The sequence below is a fragment of the Parasteatoda tepidariorum genome, chromosome 4 (assembly GCF_982258835.1).
Source record: "Parasteatoda tepidariorum strain Cologne lab strain chromosome 4, Ptep-v5.0, whole genome shotgun sequence".
Lineage (NCBI taxonomy): Eukaryota > Metazoa > Arthropoda > Arachnida > Araneae > Theridiidae > Parasteatoda > Parasteatoda tepidariorum.
The window spans coordinates 42,343,985-42,361,108 of record NC_141758.1 but is presented as its reverse complement, the minus strand read 5'-3'; the positions used below and the strand labels follow the sequence as shown (position 1 = coordinate 42,361,108).

At 25.8% G+C, this 17,124-nt stretch overlaps 1 protein-coding gene across 2 annotated transcripts in view; it reads left to right on the top strand.

The window, feature by feature from the left end:
• The window catches only part of LOC107456452 (uncharacterized), a 158,105-nt gene that overhangs the window by 23,171 nt on the left and 117,810 nt on the right, over positions 1-17,124 (top strand). The window contains exon 1 of one of the 2 annotated variants that reach the window (XM_071182210.2): positions 13,645-13,799. The exons of the other annotated variant lie outside the window; for it this stretch is intronic. The gene's annotated coding sequence lies outside the window, so the exon portion shown is untranslated. Of the gene's footprint in view, positions 1-13,644; positions 13,800-17,124 lie in introns of those variants that run through there. 2 annotated transcript variants of the gene reach the window in all.

Here is a 17,124-nt window from a genome sequence, read left to right as displayed (position 1 = left end):
TCTAATAATTACAAATATATATTATGATGCGAATCTTCTACACGCATCAGGTGAAAGGTGAGAACGGAATAGTAACATTTTTAGAAAATTTATTTGTTTTAATGGCTTGGGGAAGAATATTTAACAAAATTTTAAAACTCTTTGTAATCTTACTTAATTATTTGAACTAAAGTTTTTATATATATGCTATCATATATTTTGATAAGCTCATATATAAGAAGCTCTGATACCACAGTTTTTAATATTCTTTTTTAGGATGCGCAAAATTAAATGAAAACTCATACATGCGTTGCTAAATAAAGTTCAACAAAACTAACGCAGAAACGTTATGAAAATCAGAAAAATCATTAATACGAAATTTTAAAGCAATAAAATCTGGTAGATTGCTTAAGAAAACCTGGAGGATGTGAAAGGCAAATGTTTGAATATCAGTTTTAAATTTAATCCTGCTTTCCTCAATGATGATTCATCAGATTTCAAAAAGCTTATTTTCTTCCTTGTTTGAAAAGTAATCTGCGACCGCTAATGTTAATTCTGGCTTTATTTTTGAAAACAATTCTAAAATTATAAATTAAAAACAAGATTTAAAGAACCCCTTTTACACTCAAAATGGTTATAAAATTCAGCTGTATATATATATATATATATATGGTCTGAACTTGTAAAGGTTTCCTAAATTTATTTTAGAACATCATAATTAATTACTCTTAATAAACTAAAAAAAAATTGCATACAAAATACTTCAAATATTTCAAGGCTATTTTAAAAAATTCCACATCCATTATTTCACAAGAGAAAAAATAATTTTATTGAAATGTGCCATAAAAAAAAGTAAAACCTTTATTTTCAGAGTGTATTATGCTTTTTTTTTTTTATAAGTATTTTGTATTCTTCTGAAAAGTGTTCTAGGTGTTTGCTCAGAAGCAGAGAAATTGTCCCAAGTAGAGTTATTACTAAGCAATTGTTCCATTTTAATGGATCTGAATGCATTTTGTATAGAATTTCCCAAATTACTTCATTACCTGAAGATCAAACGCTTAAATAATGCACTAATATTAAAGAAAATTGGATAGAAAATTTATTTGAAAAATTGCAATAAAAATTAATAAAATTTAAAAGTGTAGAATTTTAAGTTGGTAGATATCGCAAATTGATATTTACACACTGTTTTCATATTTCAAAAGTGATAACTCAAAACATATCTCAGCAGATTTTTTCAATTAAATATTTTAAGCATTATTTACAAAATATATATACAGTACAGAACCCGTTATCCGGAAATCAGAAAACCGGAAAACCAAAAAACCGGAACGAAATTCGATTAGTTTTTCCGCCATTATAAAAAAAAAATTTTTTTTTTCCTCATAGGATTTTAGGATTTTTCGTTCTTATTTGAAAGATGTTTACCTTACCATCATTTTGGAAATAATCATTAGTGTATTATTTCATCGTTTTTTCTTCTTTTTAAGATTATTTCCAACTTTTTTTTTTTTTTTAGTTGGGTTTAACTATAAAAAAAACGGGTTTTTGTAGCGATTCAGAAAACCGGAAAAATCAGTTATCCGGAATATCGATGGTCCCGATCGTTCCGGATAATCGGTTCCCTACTGTATATATATATAAAATATCTTTACTAATTTTATTTATTTATTGTACAAAGATACTGTAATCAACTTCTTGTAGCTGCATTGGGTATGAATTTTTACTTCAATAAATTTTTTTAAAGTACGAAGCTATAATAAATGAAAGAAGTCAAAATTACTACTGGTAATATGAACAATTTAAAACTTTATTTAATAAAATAGTTGCACAGTTTTTCATTTTTCTGAAATTTCAGCAGACAGACATCACAACTTAAATACACTTCACCTAAATGCATAATCTCAAATAAATGTATTAATAAGCATACAAAAAATAGTTTTAGATACAAATAACAAATATAAATAAGAATTTTGCACATAAGGATTCTTTCCTTGATAGAACGGTTTTAAAAATTATTACTTAGTGGTAGCTTCTTCAAACATTACATTCAAATAGTACCAATAAGCTCTTGTCAGGCTAGAAAAAACTTATTATGTAAATCTACCCAATCCAAGAAACTGTCATTTACAATAAACATCTAATTTAAAAATGGAAGTTTAACATAATTCACCCAATAATTCTATATGAAAATCTATTATATTAATTTTTAACGTTATATTTTACATGCTTAAAGAAACTAGTTCAGAAGAGAAAATTATTAAATTTTGTCTGGGTTTTCAAAAGAAAAAAAAAAGAATTTTTTTTCACAAATAATGTGCAATTGAAAATAAAACAAAAATTCAGAATAATTTCATTTAAAGCCTACGAATAATTTTAATTAGGCGTTCAACACTATAGAATATTACTTATAAGATTAATAGTAACTTTTTCAAAGTTTATTAAAACAATATCTTAAAAAAAAACTTAAAACATGTGTCTTTGCATTTTATAGAATTTTGTGTCATACAGAACATTGGACTTATCTTTAATCTTACATACTAAGCATGACAGTAATATTAGTCTGAGAAAGACAAGATATAAAATGCTTAATATAATTTTAAGATTCAAATATTTAGACACATAAATATGTGCTTAAGCATTAACAGAATTTTTTTTTTAAACTTTCGAGAATATTACAACTAACATAACACAATAAATTTATCAACTTTAGTTTGCTTAATCAAGTAGAGTAGACTTAAAAATAGAAAGATATTTAAGGAAATACATTTACCTAAATATAGTTCTGAACTAAATTGCCTAAATTATTAGACAAATTATGAAAAATGCTCATTATTCTTGCTTTATTGCAGAAATTTTAACTGAAATATTTATTGTTTACACCTGTAAAAGTTAATGTGGTTTCTAGAATTTCATTGCATGGATTTTCCTCTTTAAATAAATTTCCAGCATACGAAAAAAATAATGTTTCATAAACATAAGTATAAATCTTAATAACTATATTTCAAATTGACGAAACTCTCCTCTGAAAAATTGCGAAATCATAGCTGACAACATAGATATGAAAAAATCCAGTAGATTTTACGAAATAATATAAATTTTATGATAATTGTAGCAGAATGTACTAAATATTTCACACAAAGGGAATTTTAGAGATTTTTCTAGTTATCAAAATAGAAAAATTGCAATATTCTCCAGTTAAAATTGACAACATACTTGAAATATTATGTGTTATGTTTACTCATAATTTTGAATATTAATAGGCACTTAATCAATCAAAGATATTTAAAAGATTTTATTAATTTATTTAAAAAGAAAATTCTGAACATTTCAGAAGAAAAAAAGTTATGATCCTGGATGTCACAATAACTAGCTTTTACACAGTTAAAAACATTCATAAAACACAATATTTATAACTTTTATCTCATTACTAAAGCTCATTACACAAAAATGATACCATATAAAAATGCTATATGAGAGGAGTTTATATGCACGCTGTGAAATAAGATCATGCATTTGTTTGATACATTATATGTGCTTTTTTCATTTCATACACAAAATTAATCTTACTTTTAACAAACTGTACTTTTACTCCACAATAACTTTATTTGACTAATGAACTACATTTTACTATAATTTATAATAGAATTGTAAGTTACTATTTAATCAATTTTAACAGAAAAATATTTCCAGCTTTAATTAAAATGAACCAGAGAAACAATGCAAGAATTGCGAAAATCAGAACTTGGGATTACATTTCATATGATTATATGCACACAACTAACAAAGGGAGAATAATGAAAACTCCAAATGTTTAGAAACATATCCATATAAAGGGCAAATGATAAATAATTGGCAATATAAATATTATAAAATTTCTAGAAGTTAAGTTGATCATATATGCATAACAGAAAACTTTCATATCTTTAAAGATCAAAATTAAACTAAAAATATTTTGATAAAACTGCAATGAACCCAAAAATGGGAACTTACCAGTTTCGGGAGTCTGTAAAGTGTCAGTGTCACTTAACTTTTATTGATGTCATCAATGCAATATTAATTGCAGTAAGAGGAACATAATATAGTAATGTCAGCATTCTTAAACTTTTAAGTACTTGAAAATGTTAATGAATGACATACCCTAGAAAGTAATTAACATCTAGTTAAGTTTGCAAGTGAGCTTTAGTTGTTATACTGAACTTGGAAAAAACAATAAAAAGAAAACCACTTTAAAAACATCTATATAGAAAGTTTAATAAACTATCCAAATAGGCAGTTCTCTAGCTATTGTTTCACCAAGTTTATCTTCTCCACGATCGGCCAACTGCATGTGGTACACAGACATGCTTCCAGTCATTCCTATACATGAATCAAATCATGAACCACTAGAGAAAAAAAAGTAACATTAACAATACTTGTATTAAAAAATTACAACGTCAAAAGAGATAAATTTCTCACAGTGACAAAAAATCCCAATATGTTGTTACTCTTTTTTAGAGTTAACTAATTTATTTTAAATACATTAATCTCATCTATCAATTTTGAATGCAAGGCATACAATTCCTATGATAGTTGCTAGGAAATTTAGAAATATATAAAGATGAATTGTAGATCTAAAATACTCATAACTTTGATAACCACTTTTTCTTAATATAGCTAAATACAACCTTCATATTTTAATATTCCTTATTATAAACTATTCATAATATAAAATTTAGTATGTGCTGTTTGTATTCTAATGACAAACAGCACAAAACACAAGCATTTATCTCCATATAAGTTCATTTATTATTATACATAAATAACAAACTATATAATTTCCTAAAATTTATGCAAGCTCATTTTCGCTATATTAACGCTGATTTTACTAAAACATTTTTAATGATCAAAACCTTCGTTAGAATAAATATTCCGATATGAAAACATTTTTGGTTATCAGAAATTTTCCTCTGCAAAAATTATTTAACGAATTTTTTAAACAATAACCACTCAATCAATTAATGCTAAGCATATAAAAATAATTTTCTAGTAGAGTTATAAATGCATTATAAAATTCATTCTCATTGAAAAATAACACGAGAATAATGTTCACGCATTATAGAACGTAATATATAAACATTTATGCAATGTTTTCACATTTAATTAGCTAATAATAAATAAAATGATTACATAAAATTAGTATATTAATAATTTATATCTACCAAAACAGATTACTTATCTATCCCATGCAACAAAATTTCTACACGTGAATTAACAAGCCATCACAACAAATATGCACACGAACGCTGGCGATGTGGCGATTTAACAGATAGAAAAAGTCGCCATGATGATTGAAAAAAGTAACCCATTTTTCGTTGCCACCGGGAAGATAGGACTTTCACTTCCTCTTACGGGTTCCTTATATCTATGAAACTCCTAAATTAACAAACACACATGTAAATATTTCAGTTAGAATGATTTGATATGAAGTAGAAAACATTGTTTTCTAGTTCAAATAACCAGAACCACCGGCTGGTGATAAATTTCTAATCTTGAAGCTTAGGATGAATAACCAGTTAACTAAGCAGAACGTAGTAAAATTTATACATCATAAATGAAATTTACAATCACAACCGTTTTTTAAAATCGATTTTTGATCAATTTTTATACAATCGGTAGAAAAATAATTCTTAAAAAGGACATTTTTTTGTCCAAAAAAAATGAAGACAATTTCTAAGAGAAATCAGAATCTGAGAGAAAGAGAAATTGCATTCTAAGAGTTTTCTAAGAGAAATTATAATAAAAAAAATCCTTTAAAAACTTATAACTTTAGGGTATAGAAAAGAAAGTTTTACCATTGTACTATTAACTATACATGCATTTTGCCATGTTAGTATTCAAACATTATTATAGATTAACTTTTTTGTAATTAACTTTTTTGTTAACTTTTTTTTAGTAATTAACTTTTGTGTGGGTTTCAAACAATTGTTAGCACGTGCTTATGTTTAAGACAATAAAAATGCTGATTTTTAAAATAAAAACTAATTTTCGTCAGCTTTTAACTTATATGCATATTATCTAATTTAACGAATGTAATAAAATAAAAGGTTCATTAGCGTTTAACTAAAATGTAATTAAAAAAACAACCTTTATTCTGAACTTATAATGTAAATTAAACTACTAACAAATTATAATATAACTAATCGGACGCTTAACTAATAACAAAAATTATTGTAATATGAAATGAAACATTGTCGGGCATAGAAGAATACTTCATCATTTTCGTTATTTTAGTTGTATCATGACTCAGTTTCATTTTCACTGCATATTGGAAATTTTTGGAACAGCTTTAAATGGTTTATATAATTTACTTGAACTATAAACGCGAGGTTTTGATAAGAAATATAATATATTATTCAAAAAGCATTGTGTTGTAATACTTTTCAAACTGCATTGGTTATTCAAAGAAACTACGAATAATTGTGTTTATTGACAAATATATTCATTGAATGTGAGCGCAGAGTAATTTTAAAGAGAAAAAACTGTTTTTTCATGGATTATATTATGCATTTTACATTTAAAAATTTTATTATTCTAAATATGGAGCTTCTTTTATGTTTTCAAAATTTTATGATGGAATAATACGCATACGTATACTAAGATAATACACTTAATGGGATATGCCGACTGGACTGTATGGTGATCGGAGAGCTGTCCTCAAGTCAGAAAGGTCCCGGGTTTGAATCCCGGATAAAGCATGATTGTTCTTTCCCTCTTTATCTGTTACTATCTGCCCTTCTTACTGTGGAGTAATGTTGGACCACCTAATATGGGGCCCCTGAGAGAGTGGGCAATAAATCTGACCTTCTGAAACCTAAAAGATGAAAGTCAATATCCGGGTGGACATTAGGGAAAGAAAAACACTTTATGGGGGATGGCACAAAACACACTTTTGTGAAAGTAAAAAAAATGATAGCAATTACATATTAAGTTAATATTATTGTCTGTTGAAACGCATAAATATTATTTTTTTAAATTACCTTTAATTTAATTATTGCAACAATTCTGAGAAAAAAAAATTGATTTACTTGCGGATGCTGAGAAAAAAGATTCTGGTAAAAATTACCGTATTGTACGTAATGACATCGTTGATAAAAAAAAAGGTTAATAAAATAAAAATATACGATGTTTAAATCATTTTTAAGTAATTATTTGCTCATATGGTAACGGTGCACCGGAAATTCTGGTTTTCAAAATTATGCATGTTATTGCCATGCCTTTAGGAAAAAAATACGAATCTAAAAAGTAAATTTAAACTATGCAAATAAGTAGTTTTTATGCCTAACTTTAAGGTATTGTGATAAAATTGCCAAATTTTACAGCATTTGCGAAATTTTATCATATATTATAAAACCATATTTCATTGTTAATTTTACCTAAATCCTTACCGTGCTTTTTAGTATACCCATAGAGCTAGAAATGCAGTAAATTTTACCATTTTCTTGAAATTTTGACAATATATTTTTTCTTTCCGTAGCCCTTGAGTGGAATGGGATCATCAAAAAGTTTCTTTTTCTTTTTGTGAATATTGTTCGTAATTTGAAAAATAAAAGCTTTATTTCCTTTTATTTACTTTAAAGTCCTAATTCTAATTGGGAAGAGCTAAAAGATAACACTGTTATCTTTTTGCTATATATATATATATATATATATACACAATGTAATATAATAGAATAAAAAAAATTTATTTATGGTTCCGATGTAGAATTTAATCCTCTGCAATCTGTAGTCTGCAATCTAATATCTACTAGATATGTTAACTTTTTAATATATAATAATAAACTTAGTTTTTTTTTTAAATTTTAAACATAGTAATACAGTAATTTATTTACAAATTATTATAAATTTTTAAAGCAATAAATTCACAACTAAGAGAAAGGTATTTGGCAAGGTATTAATCTTAATGTATAAATAATAAATTTATTTTTAAATTTTAAGCAGAAAAATATTTTGAAATATCGTGAAATTTTTTTAAAATGCAGTAATATATTAATAAATCATTATAAATTTACAATTAAAAATAAAAGCATTTAGCATTCTATTGGGCTTAACATCTAAATAATAACTTGCACTATGAGCTATTTAATGGCGTTGCTTTTCAGCCATATTCAAGAAAATCCAACTGTTGTTCGCAATTAAATTTTTCAAAACTTCAATAAAAAAACATCAAAGTTGTAAAATTTAAAAGTTTTTCTTCATTATTTGACATTATATTAAAAATGCTGCACACCCGGTATTCTTAGTGATACTGAATTGGTATCATTAAGGTAAAAATATGTATAAATAATACGAAATCTATATTGTTCTCGTTAAATAAAATAATACTTAGTAGGAAACGCTATTCAAAATTTTAAAATATGTCTTATTATGTAAATCATAGGAGAGATTCAGTTATTGAACGTCATAAAATTGTTAAAATATAAGAATATTGCAATTTGGATTAAATTTTTTTAAAAATATTTTGAAAGTTAAACGTCTTCAATTTAATATATACTAAAAACTATTTTTTTAAACAATTTTGTGAACTGAGAAACATTTTTATTATTCGCGAACTTTCGAAAAAGTGTAATTTATTTTCTGGTTTAACTTTATTCTTTGGGACATGAATAAGAATTATGTTCCGAAGCACAAATTCAATTTCCAGAGGTTCGTTAAATGTTTTTTTTTTTCGAGTTTTAAAACACCTTTTTTATTTTTTTGCACTACCGAATTTCACTTCGCTTGTTATAATATTTATCGAACAATCGTGATTCAATGATTCACTAAGAATAATCGTCAGGAAAAAGAAAGCTTTTTTTTTAAAAAAAAACATGAAAATATTTAGTATTTAAATCATAAATTTATTTTTTTTCAAATAGTTTACGAAACAAAAATAAAGAATTTTATTTCGACTTTGTCGTTAATAAAATGGAAAGCTATCATAATAGTGAATTTTTATTTGGAATAGAATATGCCTGAACAAAAATATATAAAGTTTTTGCGAAGGATATGGTTCATTGTGTAATATTTGACTGTTGAGCTTCATTAATAAAGCAGTTAAATTTAAAGTAAAATTTTAAAGAATTTTTTAATTTGATTTATTCATTTCATAATAAAATAATGCCAATTTTGACAATGTTTTACAAACCATCATGCATGAAATCGCAGCAATATGTTTTTTTAATCATTTTGAACATAAAAAGACTATTAATTATTTATACAAATGTTATTGTACTAAATTCAAATAAAATAATAATCCGCCAAAATAGTAGTAGGTTATCAAGGGGGTACTACAACAAAGCGCCAAGGATAATGATAATGTATTAAATCAGAGTAGAATTATAAAAATTTACTTTAACGAAATTGGATATTAATGACTTGCTATAATAGCTGCAAATGAAAATTTGTAGCAATTTTAAGTAAAATAATAAGAAATTATCAAATTTAGTTTGGATAATAATACATTCACATAAAATGAATGAATAATAGGAAACTGAAAATTAAAGATTCATTTACTTCAAAATTTATAAAGGTGGGAAAAGTCTTCACGTTTCGTGTGCTCAAAAACAAGCGCCTATACTCAAGACACACTATACGTGAATGGGGAAAACAAAACAGTATCAACATTCGTATGAATTAAACAATGTTCCCGAACATTAAAATAATTAAATCAAGAATTTTGATACTCTAGAAACTAATACTAAACATACCAAATGTTGGTGAGATAATAATAGTGAAGCAATTCGTACAATATAAGTGATCATGTCCAAGGTTGGAATTTAAAAAATATAACGGGAATCTCATTCCTTTAATGAGCTAATATCATAGCTAATTAATATTCACTTGAGAGATTAGTTAATTCGTTTCTGTATAGATACGTTCATTTTTTGATGCAGATTAGATATATATTTATATATAATTTGTTCTGACGCTTTATTTACCAGCAAACATATAATTTTGTATTTTTTTAACCATAAAAACAGTCTAATAGTTACTAAAAATATTTGTTAAATTATCAGCAGTAAACTTGCATTAAAATATAATTTTTTTAAAAAAAAACAATTTGAAAAACATAATTCACTAGTATTCAAAAATTTATGATTAATTGATTTTGTAAATTAATTAATTTTCAATGATAAGTAAATATTTTCTCAAATCTGAATAATTGCAAATAAGTAAAAAATTTAAAAATTATTGCTTGTAAATGATCCGTGTTTGAAAGATTTTCAAACGCAGAAAAAGACACCTATTTTTAAAGCAGTATTTTATAACTATAAATTATTGAAATGAGAAATATAATATTTTTCACTTATTTTTATCTAAATTAATACAAAATGATGAAAAAGTATATAAAATAAGTTTATAAAAATTCTGCTTCAAAGGGTAAAATGTGGCAGTAAATTGCACGTTTTCAGGTTTTTTTGCAATGATCTATTCATTATAACAAAAATTTTAAAATATAACCTTATTCTCATGTAAAATTATAAGAGAGAAAATTTTTCAAAAACAGATAGATGAAATCGAAATTAGGAAAACTTTTATATTACGATCCGAACTCTGTGCACTTCTGAATGTGAATATGGTAGTCTCTAAAATTATACATTCGGCACTAAAACCGATATGAAATCTTTCGTGCATTTTTCCTTATCAAACATTCTCTAGAAATTCATAATAAACTCAATCTTGAAGATGTCGACCCAATTTCTATGCTAATAAGATGGATATGAATGATATAGATAATATAATCGTACATCTCATGAATATAGTCATATAGAGTGAATTTTAAATATTAAATTTTATTAAAATTCTATTAGTAGTATATTTTTGTCACTTTTTTGTAACTTTTTATGTGTTTTTTTTAACAGTTTTACAGGTCTATTAAGCAATTTTTAATTTTTAATGCTATAACAAATGCTCTTTTACCTACTTTTTTAATATTTTTATATTAAAACTTAAATTAAAATCAGAATTTTTCATTCATAAATTTTGATGAGATAAGGAAAACACATTTCTTTGATTTTTTAATTTCAGTTGCTTTCAAACTGAAAAATAACTTGAGAACAATTAGTACAAAATGCTACTCAATATCCGTTCAGTTACTGAAAGAATCCATTTTACTTACTTACGCACACTGTTAAAATTTTCTGGATCAAAGTATGGTATAAAGTATAGGGTGCGTAATCCGTAAAATCTATTTTACATTTAAATTCCCTTTCACTGTAAGATATTATGACATATTTTTCAAATAATATTTATTCAATTAGAGTGATTCAGTGATTATTCCGTAATTATTATTATGAAAACTACGGACATTAGATTTTTGTTTCGTAACATGTTCCAGTAAAAAAATAGTGGCACACTCGGTGTCAATACTTTTCACTGTAATTTGATGCAGAATTTTTTACAGTGTATATCGTTGATGCAGCAATTTGAAGACGAACATCATTTCCTTGATGAATCAGCAATTGCAGGCCATGTGAAGTTGAGCTAGTCAATTTAAGCAACAACAAAAAAATTGAAAAGTTTAATGCAACTACAGGTGTAAAGGTTTTTTTGATGCCACTGAAGCAAGAATTAAATTTGAGTACTATTAATCACCATTCAGCCTATTTAAAATAATTAATTCTGTAAAAATTATTTCAAGTAATAATCTGATCCATAATTTTAAGAGCAGAAGACCATGAATTTTTTTTTCTTTTTGGTACTAAACATTTATATGTAACTACTAGTAGTTTGATACTAATAACTATATTAAAAATAAAGTGCTTTTTACGCTATAATTGTGTTCATAAATAATTTCACTTTTCGGCTAATTTTGGTGACATATATCCTTGTTTTAAAAAATATTTCATGAAATATTTTCCTAATTCTAATCTATAATCTAATCATTAATTTTAGGAACAGAAGATTATGAATTTTTTTACTTTTTGGTACAAAACATTTATATGCAACTAATAGTAGTTTGATACTAATAACTAAGGCCCGGATTTTGATGACATTTGCATTTTTTTGCATTTTTTGCATTTTTGAACATTTTTTGACTTTTAGAGCATTTTTTTAGATTTATAGGGCATTTTTCTCTAAATTTTGGGGCGTATTTTGCATTTTAATGCATTTTTTAAAGTTTTTTGTTAATTTTTTCCAATTTTTACTGTTTTTTTTATCAATTTTCATTATTATGCTTCCAAACAATGAAGAAAATCTATGGAATATTAACAGGTGAAGCAAAATCTTTTCAAATTGAAGAAGAATTGTAAGTAAGTGAGACCGTCTTTTTCAAGTACGCACCTATAACATCAGTAGACGTTGAAAGAAGCTTCTGCAGGAATGAAAATTTACTTTCAGACAAGAGACGCTCGTTTACATTTCAAATTATCAAAAAACATTTAATAATCCAATGTAGTTCTGATATTTAGTAATATTATGAGGTGGAAGTTGTTATATCCATTAAAGTTTCTATAAAAAATAAAAATATTTTGGTGTCAATATATATTTTTTTGTTTTGTTATTTTAGGATATAAAACATATTTTTTAAACTTTAATGAACGTAGAACAAGTATTGCATTGCTTTATATTTTTTAAATGACTCATAATAATTTTAAAGACCAAAATATTTTTTTAATTCAATATTTTTGCTTTATTTAAGGCATCTTTTGCGCAATTTTTGCATTTTAAGGGCATTTTTTGCACTTTTTAAGGGCATTTTTTGCACTTTTTAAGGGCATTAGTTGAGATTGTTTAGGTCATCAAATACCGGGCTCTACTAATAACTATATAAAAATAAAGTGATTTTTAAGCTACAATTGTGTTTATAAATAATTTCCCTTTTTTACTAATTTTGGTGACAAATATTATTTTTTCAAAAAAATATTTCATAAAACATTTCTAAAAATACACCATGATGACAAAATTGGGAGATTTCGGTATGAAAATACCCGGCAATACCTGTGACACAGATTTAAGAATTACCAGAATGTATATTTCGGAGCAAAAACTCTGATATCCGCAATTTTTACAGTAATAGAAAGCGTAAAATCACTGAATCATTCCAATTAAATAAATAAAATGATAAAAATTACGGTATAATATTTTGCGATGAAAATGGATTTTACGGTAAAATCGATTTTACGGATGATGTAGACAGAATCCCAGAATTTTATACCGTAATTTCATCTAGAATTTTTTTTAGATAATATTAGTGAAAAAGAGAAAAGATGCATTATTATGTGTCCCTTCATGCATTAATTATGTGTCAAATTTTGAAACATACATGCAAGTAAACATGTATTTTCCAACTTATTCATTCTATGAAATTATTCATCGTAATTTTTATTTCTGTTACAATAATTTTTTTTCTTGGGATTCCTTCTTCAATTTTCATTGGTTTCGGAAACCACTAGTGACCACATCTCTTTCGTTTATATATATAAAAATGATAATTGTTACATTCATAAGAATATTTCATTTGAAACGACATATTTCTAATCAACTGTGATTCATAAGATTTTTATCTCCCGTTTTTTCCTGACGTTTCTTATGATTAAATCAAAAGAGTAGGAAGAGCATCATCCCTCAAGAAGTGAACTCCGTAAGAGATAGTGATTGGTGCGCTTCACCGTGACGTCATCCTCTCACGCATCCTCTAAGAGATAGAAAAGAGCGAAGGGATAAAATTTTTGTGCAAGTAAACCTTGAAGAGTTTTATCTCCGTCTTTTGTGGGTTCGATTCAACAAGTGTAGTTGAATAGACTACATAGAAATCTAACTTTTTTTCTAAAAAGAAGAACTTCATTCATTAAATTGTAAGTACAAAATTAGTTTATTGTTGAAGAAATATTAGAGGTCGTGGAGTTTTTTGATAAATGGCACTTTTTAAAGGATGAGAACAAAATGTTAATAACAGCGAATTTTGAATTTTATTGATACTTATGTTAGGCACTAAATATTTAATACTTGTGCAAAATAAGTCTCTGTTGAAAAGAATTTGCACTATAATTACTATTTTCTTTGAAATTTAATATGTCATATTACTAAGCAATAATTAATGTAAAAACCCATCGGTGCTTTATTAATACTAATATTATATGGTTAAACATTTACTATTTATGAAAAATAACTCTGTTTAAAGAAATTAACATTATAATAATTATTTTTTATAGAATTTTAGGATATCAGTTTATTAAATAATAATGTATGAGAAACACTATCGACAATGCGAAAACTATCGACGTTTTACTGATAATTATGTTATGTATGTAAGCATTCGCTGCTTATGCAAAATAACTGTCTGTTTAAAGGAATTAGCATTAAAATAACTATTTTTTATAAAATTTTAGGATATCAGATTATTAAACAATATTGTATGAGTAACACTATCGATAGTGCGAAAACTATCGACGTTTTGCTGATAATTATGTTATGTATCTAAACATTCACTGCTTATGCAAAATAACTCTTTGTTTAAGGAATTAACATTATAATAACATTTTTTTCATTTAATTTTAGGACATGAGATTATCAAGCTATAATGTATGTAAAAAATTGGCGTTGCTTGAGCTATCGACGTTCTTCTGATGAACTAAATATTTACTTATGATTATACAAAATAACTCTTGGTTCAAAACAAAATTAACATTATGATATTTTTTCTATTAAATTTTAGGACTTCAGATAATCAAGCAATAATGTATGAGAAAAAACTATCTGCGTTACGAGAACTATCGACGTTCATCATTATTTTCAGTAGCTAAATATTGACTGTTTTTGCAAAATAACGCACTTTTTAAAGGAATTATCGTTATAATATTCTTTAATTAAATTGTATGACATCATATTATCAAGCAATAATGTATGGAAAAAGCAATCGGCATTGCGAAAACTATCAACGCTCTACTAATCATTATTTTCTGTAGCTAAATGTTGACTGCTTATGCAAAATAACTCACTTTTCAAAAGAATTATAATTATAAAATTCTTTAATTAAATTGTATGATATCAGATTATCAAACAATAATGTATGGGAAAAAACATCGCTGCGAGAACTATAGACGTTCTACTGATCATTATTTTCTGTAGCTAAATGTTGACTGCTTTTGCAAAATAACGTACTTTTTAAAGGAACTATCATTATAATATTCTTTATAATTAAATTGTATGACATCAGATTATCAAGCAATAATGTATGGAAGAAGCTATCGGCATTGCGAAAACTATCAACGCTCTACTGATCATTATTTTCTGTAGCTAAATGTTGACTGCTTATGCAAAATAACTCACTTTTCAAAAGAATTATAATCATAAAATTCTTTAATTAAATTGTATGATACCAGATTATCAAACAATAATGTATGGAAAAAGCTATCGGCATTGAGAGAACTATCGACGTTCTACTGATCAGTATTTTCTGTAGCTAAGTGTTGACTGCTTATGCAAAATAACTCACTTTTCAAAAGAATTATAATTATAATATTCTTTAATTAAATTGTATGACATCAGATTATCAAGCAATAAGGTATGGGAAAAAACATCGGCGTTGCGACAACTATCGACGTTTATTGATAATGTTACGTAGCTAAACATTCACCTCTTTATGCAAAATAACTCTTTGTTTGAAGAGTTTTATAAAAAAATGAGTACCGGTATACATTTCTTTGATAAAACAGCATATACTCATTTTTGAGCAAAATTAATAGTTTTAAAAATGGCACACCATGTGCTCACTTTAAGTAATTTGTTGTTTAAACGAGAGTGCATTGAGAAAAAAGTGTGTCATAGCGTTCAAAATATGATAACATTTACCGAGTTTTTGTTATTTGGGAACACAAAAGAGCACTTTAATTTTCCAAAGCACTTAGTTAATAACTTTTGATAAAATTAACAATAAAATGACGTTTTATTATCATGCTTCGTATTATATGTGGTACGTACTTTTCAGTTTCTCTAAATCTAAAAAATTCTTTTTTTCTAAAAACTATTTTTACTAAATCTGAAAATGTTCTTGCTGATAAGAACCATAATTTTGAAGAACAGAATTTCCGATAAGTCGTAACCATACGTACAGAAAAATTTGCAAATGAATGGTTTAATTACTGTATATTTTCATTTTATTGCTACAATTATGTTGGTATTTTTTTACCAGAAATATGACTACCATACATGTATAATAATTTTACCTGAATTTTTTCTCCATGGGAGCGTAGTTTCAAAAATGAGTATATGTTGTTCTTAACATTTTACAGTACTGAATAATAAGCATATGGGCTTTTTAAATTCGACTATATTTGCTTTGATGCTATTTTGACATATAATTGCCCAATTTTGACATTTTTTACGGTATAACATGACTAAATTTTCAATCTAACAAAATTACTAAATTTTCTCTAAAAATTTAGCCATGAAATAAATTTAAACTTGATTGTTTTCAAAGTATAAAGTTTTGAGTAGTACAGGGCTCATACCTTTTAAAAACTGTTCAAATTTTCCTCATATTTTTTTAATGCTGGAACTTTGTGTAAAATTTGAGACAAAAATAATAAAAAAATTAAAAAGAAAATTTAGACAGAAACTCAATTGTGTGTATATACATATAAAAAATTACGGAATAAGAAGAAAAAGATATGCATTTAATTTTTATTCTGCAATTCCATGAATAAAGTTCAAAATAGTTAATAAGATCACTTACGAAACCTGCATATTGCCGATGTCTTTGGAGACGTTGACCACTCCATAAATTCTTAAATTCTGTTCTGATTTACCCAAATATTAAGAGTTTTGTATGCCATTCATGTACATTGGGGAAAAAGTGAACTATCTTGAATAACTTTTAATCTAATAGTTGGATTTTCGTGTACTAGGACTCAATCTTAATGGTTCAAGAGAGTGACCTTAAAGATGCTGATTAGTCAGTGCAGACGATATTTTAATTTATTAAATCAGACGTACGCTCTCTGAATAAAAATACCTTTTTTTTGATGGATTCAGATATGGGGGTCAGCCGCAATCCGGGAAATATGGTCCTAATAGTATGGTCAGGAGAGTGGTCTTTTATGATAATTTTACTTTTCGCGTATTTCACCATATCTTAGGAATTTTTTCTTGAATAGAAAACTTTTTGCACACGGTTATAAA